Consider the following 15,526-nt stretch of genomic DNA (forward strand, 5'->3'; position numbering starts at 1 on the left):
CATGCGTTGACGCATGCGGTTAAAAAAACGCCGCGTTTGTACGCGTTTACATGCGTTTTTTTCCTGCGTTTGCGTTTTTGGTGCGCATGATGAGAAATTTCACAAGAGAAAAATCTAGATAACCAGACAACGCCAATGGGACTACAGAGGGCGTGTATTATGGAATCTCTATTGTGAGGCTGTGGCCTCTGATACAGCTAGGGGGCGCTGTTTGTTCTCCCCAGAATGTCCATGCAGACGGATGAAGTCCATAGGTGTATGAGAGTCACGGATTTCCGGTCCGGGTTTTCCAGGTGGCTAAAGGCCACAGGTTTGTGTGTGTTTAAAAGCCCTGCAGTAAGGGGTATGGGTGTGTCAGGCCGTGCAGGCTGTGTCAGGCGTCTGGCCAGGTGAGGCCAGGTGTGCGAGGTGCACGTCAGTGTCAGTCAGGTGTGTGCTGGTCTGCAGAGTGCATGGAGGCCAGCAGAGCCAGCACCCAGGGCAGCTGAATAGCCTGGCACCCGCAGCGTGCACAGAGATGCAAGTCGTCCATGGTACTGGTCTCGGAGGTGGACAGTCCTGTGCCCGGAGGTGGTTGTCCTGTGCCCGTAGGAGTCGGATGTGGACAGACTTGTGCCCGGAGGTGGATGTCCTGTGCCCGAAAGAGGACTAGCATGTGCAACGATTGCAAACAGGTGGATATGGTGCCCGGCTGCTATCCGGAGGATATCCTGAACTGTGTACAACTGTGTGAGTAAAGAGTCTGTAAGAGACTGTCTTATTTGTACCCGGCTGCACTCCAGAGGATAAAGAGTGCAGTGCGCTGAGTGAGTACAGAGACTGTGATACAGTGATGCAGGACACCCACGGGAACTAGTCAGAGGAGGGCTGGCGTGAGTAGTGTCTGCAACATATGAGGCTGTGTGTATAGAGTCTGAGATGGCGTGCGGTCGCCCAGGGTAACTGGACAAGGGAAGTCTGGCCTGTTTAGGGACCGCAAATCTAAAGCCATGTGAAATGTATTGCATTGAACTGGTGTAAACTGGTCACTAAAGTTATATGCATTTATGTGAACTGGACTTTAATGCTGTGAAGAAACACATTAAAAGAGACTTTTGTGTTTGAATTTGTGGGTCACTGCTTCTTCACTGCATACGATGCTAATACAGCTTTACATATGGTGGAGAGATTGCGGGCAGTGTGAACTGAGGCATACCCCAAAGCTTGCTGCATAGCATTGTGCAAAGTCAGCTGGAATTTTTTTTTTTTTCTCAAGACTGTCTTGCTGTGGCTCGGCGGGGCCATGAAGATTGAAAGCTTCTGGCGGTAACTCGGGGTTACGAAGATTTGCTGTGGATCGGCGGGTTCACGAAGTCTGCGCAGCAGGAGCTGCAGTTCTGGCAGCAACAGCTAGAGGCGCTGCAGTTGCAGCAGAGAATGTGTTTATGTACTGTTTTTGGCGTAGAACCTGAAAATATTGAGATACCTGCCAATAGGGGTCACCAAATTAGGGTCAGAGTGTAATCCCGATAGGCTCCCCCTAGAGGTTTTGGCAGGAGAAACTGAAAACGTTTTGGGGCGGGGATGTCACAGGGTCATACGGATGCCTTATTATCTCGCGCCCATACTGGGTAACAAGTGTTCAACCCCACAGGTATGAACAGGGGGGGAGGATATGTGAGGCTGTGGCCTCTGATACAGCTAGGGGGCACTGTTTGTTCTCCCCAGAATGTCCATGCAGACGGATGAAGTCCATAGGTGTGCATGAGAGTCACAGATTTCCGGTCCGTGTTTTCCAGGTGGCTGAAGGCCACAGGTTTGTGTGTGTTTTAAAAGCCCTGCAGTAAGGGGTATGGCCGTGTCAGGCCGTGCAGGCCGTGTCAGGCCGTGCAGGCTGTGTCAGGCGTCTGGCCAGGTGAGGCCAGGTGTGCGAGGTGCACGTCAGTGTCAGTCTGGTGTGTGCTGGTCTGCAGAGTGCATGGAGGCCAGCAGAGCCAGCACCCAGGGCAGCTGAATAGCCTGGCACCCGCAGCGTACACAGAGATGCAAGTCGTCCATGGTACTGGTCTCGGATGTGGACAGACCTGTGCCCGGAGGTGGATGTCCTGTGCCCGAAAGAGGACTAGCATGTGCAACGATTGCAAACAGGTGGATATGGTGCCCGGCTGCTATCCGGAGGATATCCTGAACTGTGTACGACTGTGTGAGTAAAGAGTCTGTAAGAGACTGTCTTATTTGTACCCGGCTGCACTCCAGAGGATAAAGAGTGCAGTGCGCTGAGTGAGTACAGAGACTGTGATACAGCGATGCAGGACACCCACGGGAACTAGTCAGAGGAGGGCTGGCGTGAGTAGTGTCTGCAACATATGAGGCTGTGTGTATAGAGTCTGAGATGGCGTGCAGTCGCCCAGGGTAACTGGACAAGGGAAGTCTGGCCTGTTTAGGGACCGCAAATCTAAAGCCATGTGAAATGTATTGCATTGAACTGGTGTAAACTGGTCACTAAAGTTATATGCATTTATGTGAACTGGACTTTAATGCTGTGAAGAAACACATTAAAAGAGACTTTTGTGTTTGAATTTGTGGGTCACTGCTTCTTCACTGCATACGATGCTAATACAGCTTTACACTATATATAGACCCTAGGGCTACTGAAATTTTAACAGTTTGCTACTGTATCCTGTGTCATGATGGATCTTCGCATGGAGAGCTTTTATTTCAACCTGGATTTCAGCTTCCAACTGTTTCTTGCCTGTGCTTTTGCTTGGGAGCAAGACAGAAATCGCCAAAGATGGAGAAGGAGACAACGTAGGCGTTTTTGGAGGCACCCCATTATCGAACTACGTGAGAGCCGTGGAGCCTACCACATGCTCTATGCCGAGTTTAATGCCAACCCGGAGAAATTCCAGGAATACACACAAATGTCGCAAGACTCTTTCCGGGATTTGCTTTCTCGTGTCCAAGGAGCCATACGGCGACATGACACCCAGCTCCGAAGAGCGATTCCACCCGAGGAACGTCTGCTGGTTACATTAAGGTACGTTCAAAATCTAAACCAATGACAGTCCAAATTTAGTGTTTTCAGACATGTATTTTTTGGGTATTTTCCTTTCTTACTTAAGAGTAACCACACCCTAAAAAGAATAGATTGTAATGTTTTTTGTGTTTGTTTTTCTTCCAGATTTCTGGCCACCGGAGAGAGTTTATCATCCCTCCTCTTCCAATATCAGCTTGGAATATCCACCCTGTCCAGAATAGTTGTGGACACCTGCCGGGCTTTGTGGAATGTACTCCGGGATGAGTTTATACCCCTACCCACCTTGGACATGTGGCTAGAAATTCTGGAGTGTGTGTGATTTCCCCAACTGTTTAGGAGCGGTGGATGGAAAGCACATTCGCATTATCAAACCAGCCAGAACAGGATCGGAGTTCTGCGGGACCAATTTGCGGCCTTTTTTTATTCAGATATTGGACGTGTGTCATGGCAGGACAATGTTGTGTAAATGTCCAGTTGTAAGGCTGGTTTCACACTTGCGTTTTGATCTGCAGCGTTTTAAAAAAAAAACGCAGGTGGTGAAAAAACGCATGTAAACGCGGCAAAACGCCGCGTTTTTGCATGCAGAACAAAAAAACACGGCGTTTTGCCGCGTTTACATGCGTTTTTTCCTGTGTTTGCGTTTTTTAAACGCATGCTGAGAAGTGTGTGACAGCTGCCAATCATCAAAATCAACTAGAAAACCCACTATAAACAGAAATAGCTAGGGTTAGGGTTAGGATCCCTAGTAACCCTAGGGATCCTAACCCTAACCCTAGGGATCCTAACTCTAACCCTAACCCTAACCCTAGGGATCCTAACCCTAACCCTAAGGGTTAGGATCCTAACCCTAGGGGTTAGGGTTAGGATCCCTAGGGTTAGGGTTAGGATCCCTAGGGTTACTAGGGATCCTAACCTTAGGGTTAGGTTTAGGGTTAGGATCCCTAGTAACCCTAGGGTTAGGGTTTTCTTGTTTTTTTCTTGTGGTTAGGGTTAGGGTTTTCTTGTTTTTTCTTGTGTTTAGGGTTAGTGTTTTCTTGTGTTTTCTTGTGTTTTTCTATAAAAACGCATGTGTTTTTAATGCAAGCAAACGCATGTGCTTAAAAACGCATGCGTTTACATAGACAGCAATGCATTTTTTTGCCGCGAATAGACGCATGCGTTTTTTTTGCGGCAAAAAAACGCCGCTAGAAATTACTACATGTTGCATTTGTGCAACTGAACGCACGCGTCAAAAAACGCATGCGTTGCTGAAAACGCGTCAAAACGCACGCTAAAAAACGCATGCGTTTTTAATGTTAAGTATAGGAAAAAAAAGTATGCGTTTTTTAGTGCTAAAACGCTGCAGATCAAAACGCAAGTGTGAAACCAGCCTAATTCGATCTGTACCAGTTATTTTCTACAATGATAATATTTCTCATTAATAAACTTTAGTTTTGGTTGAGTTGACCGTGTCTCCTATCTTTTTCCTCTCCAAACCAAGCCTGTACTAAACTTGCAATATTTGATCTGTATTTAATATCATTTTTTGTAATCCCAAACCAGGAGTGGGTGATAAAAGCCGAGGTGCTAGTTATGTTAATATCATAATTTAACTCTAATTGTTCCACTCCTTGTTTTGGCTTACAAATACTAATTTACATAGTTACATAGTTACATAGTTATTAAGGTTGAAGGAAGACTGTAAGTCCATCTAGTTCAACCCATAGCCTAACCTAACATGCCCTAACATGTTGATCCAGGGGAAGGCAAAAAAACCCCATGTGGCAAAGGGTAACTAATATAAAACACTGGCCACATACTTCTAGTGTTATGGCAGCCATGTTGCTTTATTGGGAAGTTTGTTGACGTCATTGCGTCCTGATTCTGTTCTGCTGCATCCTTTGGACACACACTGAAGAGACAATGACTGTCACACTATCTATACTCATCAAGTCAGGTGTCAGAAATAATGAATTCATGATGCACATATTACAGCCTCATGAATTCACTTTCTGACACCTAAAAAGGAGAAGAAATTATGACAGAGAATTTTTCAAATTTTTAGATATGTATCTCTTTTATTTCATGGCAAGAGCAGAAAAACAAAAAAAAATTTAATATTAAAAAATGGTATTATTAAAATAGTAGAATTAAAACTGTATATATGTACCGTATATTGCTCACGGGCACATATCAAAAAATATTAATATATGTTTATATAGTACAATATATAATTGCACAAGGCTGGTCTCAATATTTTATATACTGGGTACCCCGGTAGGTATAATTAATGTCAAAAAGCAAAGTAGGGATCATATGTGACACATAGTAATAAAAATATATATAAATCTAAAAACAATATAAAAGCCAAAAGTGAGGGTGTGTAAAGTATTTATATATATATATATATATATATATATATATATATATATATATATATATATATATATATAATACCCAAAAATTGGAACAGCACAACTCCTATACTTAGCTTCAGGTGCAATGCCCATAGACCACCCGTCCACCGGTCGTCTCCAATCAATATTCTGACAAAGCAGGCAGCACTCCAGTTTCCAAAAATATGCAGGACTTTAATGAACCCACATGTCTCAGCAACGTTTCGGCTCAACTGAGCCTTTCTCAAGCCTCAAGTATAATTAATGTCAAAATATATATATATATATATATATATACACTCATCGGCCACTTTATTAGGTACACCATGCTAGTAACGGGTTGGACCCCCTTTTGCCTTCAGAACTGCCTCAATTCTTAGATTCAACAAGGTGCTGGAAGCATTCCTCAGAGATTTTGGTCCATATTGACATGATGGCATCACACAGTTGCCGCAGATTTGTCGGCTGCACATCCCAAAGATGCTCCATACAAGGCAGGATGGATCCATGCTTTCATGTTGTTTACGCCAAATTCTGACCCTACCATCCGAATGTCGCAGCAGAAATCGAGACTCATCAGACCAAGCAACGTTTTTCCAATCTTCTACTGTCCAATTTCGATGAGCTTGTACAAATTGTAGCCTCAGTTTCTTGTTCTTAGCTGAAAGGAGTAGTACCCGGTGTGGTCTTCTGCTGCTGTAGCCCATCTGCCTCAAAGTTCGACGCACTGTGCGTTCAGAGATGCTCTTAGGCCTACCTTGGTTGTAACGGGTGGCGATTTGAGTCACTGTTGCCGTTCTATCAGCTCGAACCAGTCTGCCCATTCTCCTCTGACCTCTGGCATCAACAAGGCATTTCCGCCCACAACTGCCGCTCACTGGATTTTTTTTCTTTTTCGGACCATTCTCTTTAAACCCTAGAGATGGTTGTGCGTGAAAATCCCAGTAGATCAGCAGTTTCTGAAATACTCAGACCAGCCCTTCTGGCACCAACAACCATGCCACGTTCAAAGGCACTCAAATCACCTTTCTTCCCCATACTGATGCTCGGTTTGAACTGCAGGAGATTGTCTTGACCATGTCTACATGCCTAAATGCACTGAGTTGCCGCCATGTGATTGGCTGATTAGAAATTAAGTGTTAACAAGAAGTTGGACAGGTGTACCTAATAAAGTGGCCAGTGAGTGTATATATATATATATATATATATATATATATATATATATATATATATATATATATATGTGTGTGTGTATATACACGCATACACATATATAAAGAGTGTACTACACATAAAAATTATTATAAAATTATCAAAGGGTGCAAGGAGTGCAACAAAAGTGCAATGTGCCAATTATATAACAGTTAAATTCTAGTATAAATACAAATCGTGCATATTACACACAAAAGAAGTGCTGTATGCACATATGATCCAATACTACTTACTTATGAAGCTGGGGGAAATATTTCAAGGACCGCCAGGTGTTTGATAATGTGCACCCCGACACGTGTTTCGGACCCAAAGTTCCTTGGCAACGCCATGAACTATCATGTGCGTCCGGTCACGTGGTACTGGGTCCTGGGCTTCCGGGTTGTCTGAGTGGCGCGTGCGCCGCACACGCTGTGGGCACTGACATCGGTAATCACTCCAATGATATATAAACCCCTCGGTCACAATGCGATATACCCCCTGACGAAGGAACTTTGGGTCCGAAACACCTGTCGGGGTGCACATTATCAAACACCTGGCGGTCCTGGAAATATTTCCCCCAGCTTCATAAGTAAGTGGTATTGGATCATATGTGCATACAGCACTTCTTTTGTGTGTAATATGCACGATTTGTATTTATACTAGAATTTAATTGTTATATAATTGGCACATTGCACTGTTGTTGCACTCCTTGCACCCTTTGATAATTTTATAATAATTTTTATGTGTAGTACACTCTTTATATATGTGTAAGCGTGTGTGTGTATATGTATATATATATATATATATATATATGTATATATATATATATATATTTACTTTACACACCCTCACACTTTTGGCTTTTATATTGTTTTTAGATTTATATATATTTTTATTACTATGTGTCACATATGATCCCTACTTTGCTTTTTGACATTAATTATACCTACCGGGGTACCCAGTATATAAAATATTGAGACCAGCCTTGTGCTATTATATATTGTACTATATAAACATATATTAATATTTTTTGATATGTGCCCGTGAGCAATATACATATATACAGTTTTAATTCTACTATTTTAATAATACCATTTTTTAATATTACATTTTTTTTGTTTTTCTGCTCTTGCCATGAAATAAAAGAGATACCGTACATATCTAAAAATTTGAAAAATTCTCTGTCATCATTTCTTCCACTGGTTTGGTTCATACTTGGTGCATGTTATTTTTTTGTCTTCCTAGTGGTTTCACTATATTTTTCGACACAGGTGGTGACCAGTATTACTATAATTAATATTGGATGATGGAATATCTGTTTATATATTAGCCCTCTATATATTAACTGGTTTTTCCTCTGTGTCTACTTTGATTTATTTCTGACACCTGTGCAGGTGAGCATAGATATGCAGTGTGTGACCACCATTGTCCCCTCAATTTGTGTGTAATAGATTATGTATAAAGAAGAGAAAATGGTGGTTATACAAGGCAGTTCTCTGCTGAACAGGTCAGGTGTCATAACTAATGAGATTTTTGACACCTGACCTGTTCAGTAGAGGTCTGCACTGTAATTCCACCATTTTCTCTTCAGACTGCCACACAAGGCACAGACAAAAAGAGATTATGGAGATACCTGTAATATTATTTGGCCCACCTCATATCTGTATACTAAAGACACACAAAGCTGAATTTTTTTTTTTAACTAGTGGAGATATGATGTGGCCCAAAAAGTAAGTGTGTGGCGAAGTTTCTTGGCGCACAGTGTGTGTTGCTGGCGGCGGAAGACACAATAAACCAAACATAATTGTGTCAAATCAAACTTTTTTTATTTTGTTAACAACTCAAAAAATTATTTTTTACTGCGCCGGCTTGGGGTAGAGTAATGTAAACGAGGGGTGTGAAGCACTGAGGCCTGGCTAACCGTGGACGACGCAGAGGTGGCAGGAGAAGGGGCAATGAAATTAGAAGGGTCTGGAAGTTCGGGGATGGGGCTTGCACATGAGAGGCTTGAGACGCACTGGAACGGTGAGACAAACCTGACATTACAGACACATTGGGAGGTGAAGGGGGAGGAATGCTAAGAGTCCTCTGTTTTTGTTTTTTTCTGTGTTTTCTTTTTGGTTTGCCTGGTTGTGGGAGGTCTTGGTGGGCTCATATGGCGTGGCGGGTGACCTGTCGGGGTCCGGCTGCACTGTGCCAGAGTCCATAGTGCTCGTAGAGCGTGCAGCCATGCCAGAGTCCATAGTGCTCGTAGAGCGTGCAGCCATGCCAGAGTCCATAGCGCTTGTAGAGCGGAAGGCCATGCCAGGGTCCTGCTGCATCGTGGTGGTGGCGGTACGGAATGCCATGCCAGGGTCCTGCTGCATCGTGGTGTACGGAAAGCCATGCCAGGGTCCTGCTGCATCGTGGTGGCGGTACGGAAAGCCATGCCAGGGTCCTGCTGCATCGTGGTGGTGGCGGTACGGAAAGTCATGCCAGGGTCCTGCTGCATCGTGGAGGTGGCGGTACGGAAGGCCATGCCAGAGTCCTGCTGCATCGTGGAGGTGGTGTTACGGAAGGCCATGCCAGGGTCCTGCTGCATCGTGGTGTCAGTGGAGGAGGTCCAAGCAGGAGCAGCGGAAGTCATGGTGGTGGCAGTGGGATGTCCAACTGCACTCGGCATGGTGGTGGTGCTGTAGTGGTGTCCGGCTGTGGAAGGAATTGAGGTGGCCGTGCAGTGGGATGCAGCAGAGGTCGACATTGTGGTCAAGCGTGACAGTGAAGGCACAGGTGGATATGCCTCCACTGTCTGCTAGAAATACCGACTCTGCTGCATAGCCTGCACGTAAGCAGCATTGCAGGCCTGCATGACACTCAGCTGGAGATCAGGAGTAAGGTGTTCCGACATGCCCTGCTCAATTTGGTTAAAAAAATGATCTGCTGGCCTCTGGAGGTCGGCTTTCACTTGATCAAGGCTTTTGCTGACCTCCTGGATATGTGCATTCAAGAGGCTATGTGACACATCCATTCGGTCACCCAAAGCCTTGGTTGCTTCGTGTAAAGCCGAGCTCAAGTGCAAAAACTCGGGCATGTGTGACCTGTCCGAAGCCCTCTGCCGCTGCCGGGAGGAGCCCCAAAAAAAAGGGGCAGTGGAAGAGGACTGCGAAAGGGGAAGACCTGATGGACCAGCTCCCTGGTCTCCAGTTAGTGTGGAAGGCCCACTTGCTGCTGCGCTGCTGGATGGCTGGGACGGGTCCGTGGCTGTTGGATGAAGGACCGCTCCAGAACCTGGGCCAACAGGAGTGCTGTATGTTATGTGAAAAAAGGAAAAAGAAAATTACTATCAAAAATTTAACAGATGCAAAATCCTGTGGTATGTAAAAATACAGATTATGTCAATACAATACAACCTAATGCACGTGATAAATACTTACGTTCTCTGGGCAAGGACCGGTCTTAAAAATGCCAGAACTCGATGGTATTTGTATCTTCTGATCCTTGCTCCTGAACCACTGGGAACACGGCTCTCTTGACGCAGATCCTTGTTGAAGCGGTCCTTCATCGAACGCCAACGTGTTTTGACTTTGGATACTGTTAAAAAAAAAAAAAAAAAAAAAAAGTTGTGGACAGAAAAAGTACTTTTGGCCGTGCTCACACAACTGTGTGTGATGAGAGAAACTCCTGAGAGTTTCTTTCATCACACACAGTCGAGTGAGCACGGCCAAGGTGTCTGCTGCTTCACACTGCAGTGCAATACTTACCAAATGCAGCTCGGACCCGTGTCGGGGCGTTGTCCCAGCCATCCCACATCTCTTTGGCCACCTCATTCCATAAGCGCCGGATCGTCACGTTGTTTGAGTGCAGTGGATCCCGGGTGTCCCACAACGGAACTCTCCTGGACCAGGGGGATGAGGAGGTCATTCTCGATAAGATCATCCTCCCGTTGTGAAGCCTAAAAATTAAAGAAAGTCATTACAGTTTGCTCAATTAACAGAAGGAAAAGAAAGAAAAAAGATGCTGAGAAATGGCATGTATAGTAAAGTCAACATACAAAAGGATTCCACAAGAAAAAAGTAAAGAAATAAGAATGGAAAGAAAGATAGATTCAAGAATATTACACTGAGGACAGTCAGCCTTGTATACGTACCCGCTGCCGTCTTTCCACCGGACCTTGACTCCACTGCTCCTGCCCTCTCTCTGCCGCAGTAGAAGAAGAGCTCTAAAAAAAGAAAATAGACGCCTCTAGAAATTACTACATGTTGCATTTCCGCGCCAAGCCGCAAACGACGAGACGACGCATGCGTCGTCAAACGCGGCAAAACGCGAACCAAAAAAAGCATGCTTTTTTAATGTTAAATATAGGAAAACACGACGCATTCGTTTATATGCGGTACAAACGCTGCGGCAACAAACGCAAATGTGAAACCAGCCTAAAGAACCAAAGTTTCAAAATGGAATCAATAAAATCAACAATCAAAAACCTGTTTCCGAATTGCTTCATGATAGTGTTGGATCTCAGCGACGCGTGTTATCACGTCCCCATCCACAACAACTCCCAAAAATACTTCAGAATAGCAGTGGTCATGGGAGGAGAAGTTAGGGAATACCAGTACAAAGCCCTTCCCTTTGGCATTTCCGTGGCACCCCGCAGATTTACCAAATTGATAGCGGAAATGATGGCCCATCTAAGAGAAAAAGACATTTTAATAGTACCATACTTGGACGACTTTATAATTATCAGCAATTCAGCCCAACACCATCGCCAACAATGCGACAGAGTAATAAAAACTTTGACTGAGTTAGGCTGGCTTATTAAACTCCAAAAATCAAAACTAGAACTGACCAGGGTTCAAGAGTTTTTGGGCCTATCTTTGGACTCGATAACACAGGAATGTCGTCTTCCAGACCAGAAAAAACAAAAAATATTAAATCTTGTCTCAAGAGCTTGCTCAAACCCTCTTATGACCTTGAGAGGGGCGATGTCACTATTGGGGTCCCTTTCTGCCTGCCTCCTGGCAATACAGTGGGCACAAATTCACACGAGAAATCTCCAGTGGGATATTCTGAGGAATCAGATCACACTAGAGGGACATCTAGAAGGACATATGACTCTAAATTCAGACACTATTCGTTCACTAACCTGGTGGTTGGATTCCAACAACCTATCAAAAGGGGTTCCTTGGGTAATAGGCATATCTCGGATAGTTACCATGGATGCCAGTCCCACGGGGTGGGGAGCTCACCTGGGCAACAGTATCACTCAGGGAGTCTGGACAGGTCAAGAATACGGGGCATCCTCAAACCAAAAAGAACTTTGGGGGGTGAGCCATGCTCTATCATACTTCCTTCACAGCCTGCGGGGGCATCATGTCCGGGTTTTCTCAGACAATCAGGTAGTGGTAGCCTACCTGAACCACCAGGAGGCGACCAGGTCTCGAGCCCTAATGAAGGCCACTTCCCAAATCTTCACTTTAGCAGAAAACAACTTTCTATCCCTCTCTGCGCTACATATAAACGGGGTAGAAAACCAAAAAGCAGACTTCTTAAGCCGTACCCATTTAAAACAGGGGGAATGGACACTGAATCAAAGCATCTTCAATCAGATCACCAAACTATTGGGGGTCCCTGTAATAGACCTTTTTGCCAGTGTAGAGAACAGGAAAGTAAAAGAATTCTGTTCTCTAGACCCCAGGGGGGGCCCTCGGGCACTGGATGCATTCACGATTCCCTGGACTCAGGGTCTCGCATATGCCTTTCCCCCTTATATTCTTATTCCGGCAGTTCTGCGGAAAATCAGACAGGACAGGGCGAGTCTCATCCTAATAGCCCCTTTCTGGCCCAAAAGGACCTGGTTTTCCTGGCTGAGGATGCTATCGGTCACCGATCCCTGGGTTCTCCCGGATCTTCCGGACCTCCTATCGCAGGGACCGGTGTTCCACCCTCAGTCAGAGAGACTCCACTTGACAGCGTGGAATTTGAGAGGTCACTACTAAAGGCAAGGGGTTTTTCGGATAAACTAGTGTCCACACTATTGAAAAGTAGGAAAATAGTAACAACTAAAATCTACGGCATAACCTGGAAAAAGTTTCTGTCCACCTCTGGGGTAAAATTACAAGATGGAGTTCCAGTTGCTAAAGTGTTAGAATTCCTACAAAAAGGCTTAGCTCTAGGCCTCTCGGTAAGCACTTTAAAAGTGCAAATAGCGGCTTTAGGGGCACTATACAGTGAGAATATAGCCGCTAATCCATGGGTAACAAGGTTTATTAAAGCTGCTGTAAGATCTAAACCCATAAACATTAAAAAACTACCAACCTGGGACTTAAACTTAGTCTTGTCAGCTCTAACAGAGCCCCCGTTTGAGCCCATAGATTCGATACCACTTAAAACCTTATCACTTAAACCAGTGATTTTCAACCAGTGTTCCGCAGCACACTAGTGTGCCGCGACACATGGTCGGGTGTGCCGCTGGGTAAGTTCCCCAAACTATGGTGCCCCCTTTGTTTTGTTCCCCGGCAATGCGCAGCGATGCGCAGTCACGGAATAACACATGCGCGAGCTTTGAACGCTCGCGCGACTTAATGACGTCACCGAGGCCGGCGCGTCATCCTGAGAGCGGAGAGACTCTCGCATTTGCCCGCCGCCAAGGTAATGCCCGCCAATAATGCTGTGTATAATCATTAAGTCAGCAACAGCTCATTAACAGTTAATCAGCTGTTGCTGACTATATGAGCTTTTGCCTGAGTATATGAACTGTTGGCAGAATACTCAGCATATGAGCTGGTACTTTTAGTACCTGGCAGAGGTCCTTTAAGTGTGGCAGATAATGTAATACTCTTCTATTTTAGGTGTGGCTGCGCACACTATCTCAGCAGTGATGGAGAAGTATTTGAGAATGGAAAAGGCAAATGCCGAACAGGACCCTGGACACAATTCTAACCCAGATGAAGGCCCTAGTATGAGAGGTCGACAAAAGAAAAAAGACAAGACGGTGAGCTCAAGGCAATACAGTAAAAGCTATCTTTCATTTGGATTTACTTTCACTGGGGATGCGACAGCACCAACACCACTGTGCTTGGTGTGTGGTGAGAAGCTATCCAATAGCGCCATGGTGCCAAGCAAGCTTAAACGCCATCTCCAAACGAAACACCCTTCCGTTCAAAACAAGCCGATGGAGTATTTTGTACGCGTACGTACAAACAATGAGAAAGGGGCAACTTTTTTGAGAAAAAGCACAAAGGTAAATGAGAGAGCCCTCAAAGCTAGCTACATTGTTGCTGAAGTCATAGCTAAATCAAAAAAGTCACACACTGTGGCAGAAACATTAATACTGCCAGCTTGTAAAGCTATTGTAAATGAGATGCTTGGCCCTGACGCAGCCAAAGAGATAGCTAAAGTGCCTCTCTCTGATAACACAATTGCCAGACGGATTGATGACATGTCTGCGGACATTGAAACAGTTGTTTTGGAAAAGGTGCGGATCAGTAAGAAATTTGCCTTGCAACTTGATGAGTCGACGGATATCAGTGGACATTGTCAGCTGTTGGCCAATGCGCATTTTGTGGATGGAGAAGACATTAGAGAAAACTTCCTATTTTGCAAGGCACTGCCAGAAAAATCAACAGGAAAGGTAATATTCCAGGTCACATCGGAATATCTTGATAAAAGTGGGCTTACATGGGAAAACTGCACAGGTGTCTGCACTGATGGAGCCGCAGCCATGGTCGGGCGCATCAAAGGCTTTGTAAGTAGGGTTAAAGAAAGAAACCCAGATGTTCTTGTTACCCACTGTTTCTTGCACCGTGAGGCCCTCGTTGCAAAGACCTTACCAGCAGATCTAGCTCCCGTGTTGGATGATGTTGTGCGCATAGTGAACTTTGTGAAGATGCGACCTTTGAGATGTCGCTTATTTGCGTCTTTGTGTACAGAAATGGGAGCGGAACATAAAATCTTATTGCTCCACACAGAGGTCAGGTGGCTGTCACGCGGCAAAGTGCTGGCCCGTGTCTATGAGTTGCGAGAGGAACTTAAAATATTTCTGACAAACGAGAGGTCCGATTATTCAAAGCTGCTTGCAAGTGATGAGTGGTGTGCAAAGCTGGCATACCTGGCTGATATATTTCAATATCTGAATGAACTAAACACACGGATGCAAGGCCGAAATGAAAATCTGCTTACAAGCACTGATAAAATGAACGGATTCCGTTTAAAGTTGCAGCTCTGGCAGCAACATGTGCAGGGTGGCAACCTTCAGATGTTCCCGCTCACCGATAAACTGCATGATGACAACACTGCTGCAATGTGCGAGGTGATTGGCAGACATTTGAAAACTCTTGAGGAGAAGTTATCATTTTATTTCTCTTCAACCTTCACAGAATGCCTTGACTGGGTTAGGGACCCATACAGCTCATTATCCGTTGCTGGAAAGGACATGACTTTAAAGGAGCAAGAGGAACTCATTGAACTGAAGCAAGATCGCGGTTTAAAGCTAAAGTTTGCTGATCTTCCTTTGGACAGTTTTTGGTTATCTGTTGCCAAGGAATTCCCCATTGTGGCCAACAAAGCTATTTTGACATTACTCCCATTTTCGACCACATATCTATGTGAGCTGGGCTTCTCAAGCTTGACTGCGATAAAAACTAAAAACAGGGAGAGACTGAGAACTGTTGAGGAAGAGCTTCGTGTGTGTCTTTCCACCATTCCTGCCAGGATATCCCTTTTGTGTTTATCGAAACAGGCCCAGGTTTCACACTGAGTGAGTATAAATACATTTAGAATCTATATTATTAACTATATGTAGAATATGTACTCTTTTAGTGTCATTTTGTGCCATTTTGGTTGGTGGTGTGCCCCGGGATTTTTTAAGTATAAAAAGTGTGCCGCGACTGAAAAAAGGTTGAAAATCACTGACTTAAATGGCCCTTCTCACAGCCTTAACATCTGCCCGTAGAATAAGTAATCTCCAGGC

The 15,526-nt window shown here is 44.7% G+C and overlaps 1 protein-coding gene across 6 annotated transcripts in view; it reads left to right on the forward strand.

The window, feature by feature from the left end:
• Positions 1–15,526, forward strand: part of DUS2 (dihydrouridine synthase 2) — a 569,010-nt gene that overhangs the window by 447,503 nt on the left and 105,981 nt on the right. The window lies entirely within an intron of this gene.

This window comes from Ranitomeya variabilis, chromosome 2, assembly GCF_051348905.1.
Source record: "Ranitomeya variabilis isolate aRanVar5 chromosome 2, aRanVar5.hap1, whole genome shotgun sequence".
NCBI lineage: Eukaryota > Metazoa > Chordata > Amphibia > Anura > Dendrobatidae > Ranitomeya > Ranitomeya variabilis.